We start from the raw sequence: 6082 nt of genomic DNA, 5'->3' as shown, positions 1-6082 counted from the left end.
TTTATATACATTTTTAAGATATTGGGCTTGGGTTGTGGCTCAGCCGTAGAGCGCTTGCCTATCATGCTCGAGGCCCTGGGTTCGATCCTCAACACCACGTAAAAATAAATAAACAAAATAAAGGTATTGTGTAAAAAAAAAAAAAAAAAAAAGGTATTTTTTTTTTTAAATTTAAGATATTGAGGAACACTGATTTAAAAGTAGTGTAATAAAATCTGCACATCATAATGTAGCTGGCTTGTATGTAAGATAAGCCTTGCATATTTGGTTCTACCTGCTTAGTTCCCATCTATCTTCCTCAGAGTGAATGAATATATTCCCCAGAACTTCTGAATTTGCATACACTAGGAACAAAATCAATAGATCATTAAGTTGTAGTAGTGATTCATTAAAAAAACTATATCAAGATATTAACACTGCCCATATACAGTGCTGAGAAATGAAAATGAAATGATGATTCAGCCAGACACAAATACAAGTACTTTGGATTTCATAATCGAATAGTAGGAAAGTATTTAAATATCTTTCTTGTTTAATATGGAAGCACTCTGAAACTACATGACCTGCACTTGCTGGACAGAGCAATATCAATTTTCAATGACATTTTTATCAAAACTAATCTTTAAGAAAGAAGCATAAGATAACACAGTGAAACATTTACACAGCATCTTCACCAAATTCACAAAACTAAATAAAACAGAACATTGAAACCCAGAAAAACTAAATATATGTGCCAAGTTGCCTATTCCAGAGGCTGAGTGTTGTGTGTTACAATATCAAGTAAAATATATTTTGTAAGACAAAAAATCTTAGACTATCCACCGTAAGTTCTTGTCTTTACTTTCTTCTCCTACAGAAGCTTCCATGGGCAAAACACCTTCTTACTCTACCATTCACCTGAGACTTTCTAGGGAAAAAAATATCAATACAACTGAGGCATCTAGATAATTTTCTTCTTCAACTGGCTCCACATATCTCTTTCATAATTAAATATATTTTAAGAAGGAAGAAAAAAAAAGACATAAAAGTAATCCCTGGTTTTGAAGTGAAATGTTTTCTAATCCTTATGTATTTTTGTCTTGTTTTAATTGGCTATTGACAATATTTTGCAAATTACTGTGTAGCTTCCTACAATTTTGTAGAAGAACCTCTAGGATTCTGCATACATTTGACTTGAATTTTTGAGCTTTAAACATATTTTTATCATTTCAAAGTCAAGTTAAAAAATATGTCTTATACCAAATTTTAACATATTGGAGACAAGCAATACTTGCATTTTTGTTGTTGAATTAATTTTTTTTGGTGTTGACGTTATTAAAAAACTTTTTCTGAGATTTTGATTGGTAAGTATTTAAAATTATAAATGAATAAATTTTATATTACAAATGAAATTATCACATTGGTAAAATGTTTTAAAATAACATTTTATCAGTTGCAAATTGTCTTTGAAAATAAGAAATTTTTGATATGGTATTATCAAAAAAATAAATTTTAAAAATTCACACATTAACACTGTCATTTATAACCTGAGTTCAAGTCATTACATCATAAAATTTTTAAACTTTTCATAATAATTAACTTAAAAACAAATGTATAGATTCAAATACAAATAACAAATTTACATTAATAAAACACTCTTTCATTGTGTTTTATAAAAATATTTTTATTACAAAAGATGTCATTTAAAACTATAGTCTTAATTATATATATGTATGTGTGTGTCTATCTAGCTTAGATTTATTTTCAGTGTTTAGAAGCCAAAACAATTTTCTATGTGTCAGGATGAATACCTAGGAAACTATAACTATTAAGTAATATTGCTCCTGAGGTTAAAATTAACATATTATGTCCATTTAACTATTCAAATTCAAGTAGAAAATATTTTCTCTGTGAAGAATATATAATGCAATGAATTTAGTTGGATATTATGCCAATCCAGAGTGGACATTTACTTTAATTTCAGAAGACTTAAAGATTTAAAAACTATCAAAACTACAGATTTCTGTAAGCTTTCGTTTAAAACATGATGCTAAATTTGGGTGGCAAGGAGTTCAAACTCCCTGCTACAAATTCAAAGGGAACAGTTATTATCATTCAATATTAAAAGTCCTCCCAAAGGGGGCAATACAATGAGTGAAGCAGCCCAGAACTGAGAAGCACTGTGGGAAGCCAAGCAAGGCCCTGAGCCCTGTCCTGCTTAGAAGGATAGCTTCTATGGAGGTTTGTAGTGCTTAATGTGAATGTGGGGCTAGAATTCCCAGATTTTGTGACTTTTCATAAGGACGATGGAATAAAAAAGTTTAAATATGTTTAAATGTTAGTTACCCCCAAATGGAAACACAGTGCTAGTGCTGGCAAGTAAACAAGATAGGCAATCTGTAACCTCCCAACTACATAAATCAAGCTCCTTCCAAATCACTCCTACTCAAATTAAAAGAGACAAAAAAATGTTGGTGATTGGATTATGCATTTTAGTTTCGATATTAATTGATTCTGTCTTGCAATTATTTTAAATAATTTCATTTTGTATGACTCACAGGGATGTATATATGTCTGTATCATAAAACAATGTATTCAATATTTAATCTATATAAAAAACAATAAGTGGGGAGGGGAAGATTAGAAGATATAGATTAGACAATGGGGAATGGAGGGAAATGATGGAGCTATAGGAAAAGGAAAGACAGTCAAATGAATCTAACATGATTTTCCTATGTACATATATGAAAACATTACAATGAATCCCTCCATAATGTACCTTTACAGGAATGGGGGTACTAACTAGAATAAGATATACTCCATGTTTGTATAATTACATCAAAATGGATTCTACTATTATGTATAACTAAAAAGAACAAATAAATTTTAAAAATTTAAAAATCAGGTTCACACATAATATGTAAAGCCACTTAAGCATTTATATAATTTTTGAAATACCTATTTCAGTTCACTTTATTCTGCTTCCCTTAAGTACTTAGAATTTATTAAAAATCTACAGGTGAATATCCTTTCACAAAATAATGGTTTAAACTTTATTTAACTATTCAACTCCTTACAAAAGTATTAAAGAGGAAATTTTCTTGACTCCTTACCCATATTTAATAATGTTTTCAAATTACCTTATAGGAATTCAGAACTAGAAGCATTTTCAAAAATAGTTTAATAAAATTGTTTATGTCATAGATAACTGATCCAAATGGGTGAAGTTCTTGTCCAATGTCAGAGATAATTAACAATAGAACTCAGAATCCAAAAAGAATAAAGTTAAGAAGTAGTATTTAAATTGGTATGTAAGAAAATGTAGCATATACAATAAATTAAAATATATAATAAATTAAAACAAAATATATAGGTGGTAGATACAGATACAGATACCCCTGAGTGAATTTTATTAGGATGTCTACCTAAATAAGTTTACTTTCATTTTTGGTGGACACTCCCTAATATTTTGGTACTACTAAAAGTGTTGGTAAAGTGGTATCCAAGCGTTTAAACTAAAGTAAAAATACTTATGAATGGGTACTATTTGTGAACATTTGGGGAATTTCAAAGAGGCTTGTAGTGGTGGACAAAGCTAGAGTCCTGGGACTCAATTGTCATTTAACTTGGAACTGTCATTCATCTCTGGTTTGCAAATAAGCTGAGAATTCAGAGATTTCTCATTGACAGAAAAATAGGCTTAGTGGGCAGTTCAATACAAAAAGGGTTTTAGAAACTGTAAAAATGAGAACTCTGCTTCTGGCTGTCAGAAGAGCTGACAGGATTCAGACAAACTCCAACAGGGAATGATGGCATTTTCTATCAGAACCACAAAACTGCTTGAGAGACCAGAACTGGATGTTAATATAGCCAGCATGGATTTGTTCCACATACTAAGTTGCATGCTCTGAGTTCCAAAACAAATCAAATCATATTTCAAATACCCTTTGCTATGGTTTGGATATGGGTTGTCCCCCAAAAGTTCACTTGTGAGATATTGTAAGAAGGTTCAGAGGAGAAATGATTGGATTTTGAGAGTCTTAATGCAATCGGTGAATCAATTCCTGATGGGATTAACTAAGTGGTAACTGGAGGCAGGTGAGGTGTGGCTGGAGGAAGTGGATGATTGGGGGCATGCCTATGAGGTATATATTTTGTATCTGGAGAGTGGAGTCTGTGCTCTCTCCTTCTTGATCACCATGATGTGAGCTTCTTTCCTCTGCCACACACTCTGCCATTATGTTCAACCTCATTTGAACACCAAGATATGGAGCCGGTCTTGGATGGACTAAAACCTCTGAACCATGAGCACTAAAATAAACTTTCCTTCTCTACAATTATTCTGGTCAGTTCTTTCAGCAGCAAAGAAGCTGACTAACACACTCTCAAGAGTTGTACAAAATTATACTCATTTAAGGAAGGGGCTCTTTTCCTCTTTAGAGATAACCAAAACCCTGGAGGTGGTATATTTTGCACCAGTCCAGAAATTGAAAGTGAGAGTGAAGATATGGATCATTCTGTACTTCATGACAGTTTTACTTTTACTATATCTTCTTCTGTTCCACGACATTTTTATTCAGGCTAGTCTTCTGTATGTTGAACAGGCTTATTGAGCCCACCGTGGTGACACTGCCACTGAGGGCATGCTCAGCTACAAACACCTTAAGCACTACCCTGTAGTAATCAGTCTTTATCAGCACCACTCAGTCATTCCCATTTGTAAAGATTCATGCAAATTGACATATTATAGCTCTCGCAGTCTCTGGTAGAATCATTTCCCCCCTTCTTAACTCCTGGTACAGACACATCTCTCTCCTTCCTCTCAATGAGCACCTCTCTCCTCAAAACTCTTGTATGGATGTTTCCCATACATACTATCAATTATATGAAATAACATATAGATTAAATAATTCAGAATTACATGATATAAATTGGACATCTCTGACCTATCACAGTAATGCTTATATGGTGAAACCAAAAGATTAGGTATTAAGGCAGAATCATGAGTTAAATAGTGTACTTTTTTTATACACAAGGATGCTAGTTTCTTCTTGTATTTATAAATATAAGTAACATTATGATAAGACAAACAAATTTTTATTTGTTTATATTAAATCTTATCTAGAAGACAAGGACTATGACTTTATAGTATGAAGAAAACAGATAGGTAAATGGAATTATCCATAAAATAAATTCTTCCCTGATGGTATGTGTAAGTTTACTATTTATCATCTGAAGAAGTATTTTATTATATTTATGTCTCTTTACTAATTTACCAATTAAAGTAATTCCACATATTGTATTCCATCAAAATTGTTGTTTCCATCTTAAAATGTGAAAATATTTCAAATTCTATTCTACCATTTTCTATCTCAGTTCTTGGTCTCTGGTTTTAGTTTTAGCAAGGAAAAGTATAAGGAGGTAATAAACATCATGGAGGATAAAGGATATGAAGATGTATTCATTTATTACAAAATAATATTAGCATTCACTATGATAAACAATTTTGTCTATTCACACATGGAGAATTTTCTATATAAAGTAATATGATGAAGCAAAAAGATCTTCTAGATTATAATCTGCAGGTATAATACATGATGTCTTAAGTTGAGTATTATTGGGGTAACCATATAATTTACTATCAAAATTTGGATGATTTTGCTCTGGAACATCTAGCACAGACAGGACTGTTATGGTTCAGATGTGAGGTGTTCCACAAAAGCTCACATGTGAGACAAGGCAAAAAGGTTGAGAGGAGAAATGATTGGGTTTTAAGAATCTTAACCCAATTAATTGAGTGGTAACTGAAGTGGTGGGGTGTTGCTTAAGGAGGTGGAGAATGGGGCATGGCTTTGGGGTATGTATTTGTATCTCTCTCTGCTTTCTGATTATCATAGGAGCCACATCCCTCTGCCACACTCTCCCACCATTATGTTCAGCCTCACCGTGAGCCCTGAGGGATGGACTCTGCAATATATGAATAAACTTTTCCTTCTCTACAATTGTTCTTATAACCTAACCATATGACTCAGAAGCTTTTTGAGCATTTTGGAATGGGTTGGAGGAATTTTGAGATAGGTAGCAATGCAAGCTGGAAATGCTT

The sequence above is a fragment of the Callospermophilus lateralis genome, chromosome 3 (genome assembly GCF_048772815.1).
Source record: "Callospermophilus lateralis isolate mCalLat2 chromosome 3, mCalLat2.hap1, whole genome shotgun sequence".
Taxonomy (NCBI): Eukaryota; Metazoa; Chordata; class Mammalia; order Rodentia; family Sciuridae; genus Callospermophilus; species Callospermophilus lateralis.
This window is presented reverse-complemented; position numbering follows the sequence as displayed.